Below are 1,339 nucleotides of genomic sequence, written 5' to 3'. Positions count from 1 at the left end.
GTACTAACTTCATATGGAAAGGAAAGAGACCTCGGATAAGCAGAGCACTTCTCAAGAAGAAGAACAAAGTGGGAGGTCTCACACTCCCGGATCTTAAAACCCACTATACAGACAAAGTAGTCAAAATAGCTTGGTCGTGGTACAATGATAGACAGATAGACCAATGGAACAGAATAGAAAGTTGAGAAATAGACCCATCTATCTATGGACACCTGGTCTTTGACAAAGGTCCCAAACCCATTAAATGGGGAAGAGACAGCCTCTTTAAGAAACGGTGCTGGCAAACTGGATATCGACTTGCAGAAAAATGAAACAAGACCCATACCTCACCCCATACACAAAACCAAACTCAAGCTGGATCAAAGACTTAAATGTAAAACCAAAAACTATAAAATTCATCTAAGATAATATAGAGGCAAATCTAGGAGCCCTAATTTATGACAAATAGACTATCAAACATAACCCAGAATGCATAGGAGGTAGAAGAGAAGGTAGATGACTGGGACACTTCAAAAATTAAATTGTTATGTATGTCAAAAGACTTCATCAAAAGGGTGAAAAGAGAACCTACAAACTGGGAAAAAAATACTTGTCTATGACATATCTGACAAAGGACTTATCTCCAAAATCTATAGAAAACTTCAGCAACTCAACACCAAAAAGACAAACAACCCAACTAAAAAATGGGCAAAAGACTTGAACAGACACTTCACCAAAGATAATATGCTCATGGCCAACAAATACATGAGGAATTGCTCACAATCTTTAGTCATTAGAGAGATATAAATCAAAACAATGATGAGATATCCTGTCACTCCAGCAATAATAGCAAAGTTCAACAGGACAGAAAATAACAAATGCTGGCAGGGTTGTGGAGAGATTGGAACTCTTGTGCACTGCTGGTGGGATTGTAAAATGGTTCAACCATTGTGGCCAACAGTATGGCATTTCCTTAAAAAACTGACAATAGAAATACCTTTTGACCCAGCAATCCCATTACTAGTAATATATCTTAAAGAGGTGAGAGGAAGCATACCAATAGACATATGCACACCTATGTTCATCACAGCACAATTCACTACAACAAAGAAATGGAAACAACCTAAATGCCCATCAATGGATGACTGGATAACCAAATTATGGTACATTCACAAAATGGAATACTATGCTACATTAGAGAACAGTGAAGGATAAGTGAACCATCTCATGCTATGGATGAGCTGGAGGACATTATGCTGAGTGAAATAAGTCAATTGCAGAAGGAGAAATACTGTATGAGCCCATTATGTAAAAAGACAAGGGTTTGCTTGAGAAAGGGAACTCACTTTGTAGATTACTG

The sequence above is a fragment of the Orycteropus afer genome, unplaced genomic scaffold (assembly GCF_000298275.1).
Source record: "Orycteropus afer afer isolate SDZICR_OR568_19922 unplaced genomic scaffold, OryAfe1.0 scaffold00208, whole genome shotgun sequence".
In the NCBI taxonomy this organism is placed as follows: Eukaryota; Metazoa; Chordata; class Mammalia; order Tubulidentata; family Orycteropodidae; genus Orycteropus; species Orycteropus afer.
The sequence above is the reverse complement of the archived record's forward strand: the minus strand, read 5'-3'. Positions refer to the sequence as shown.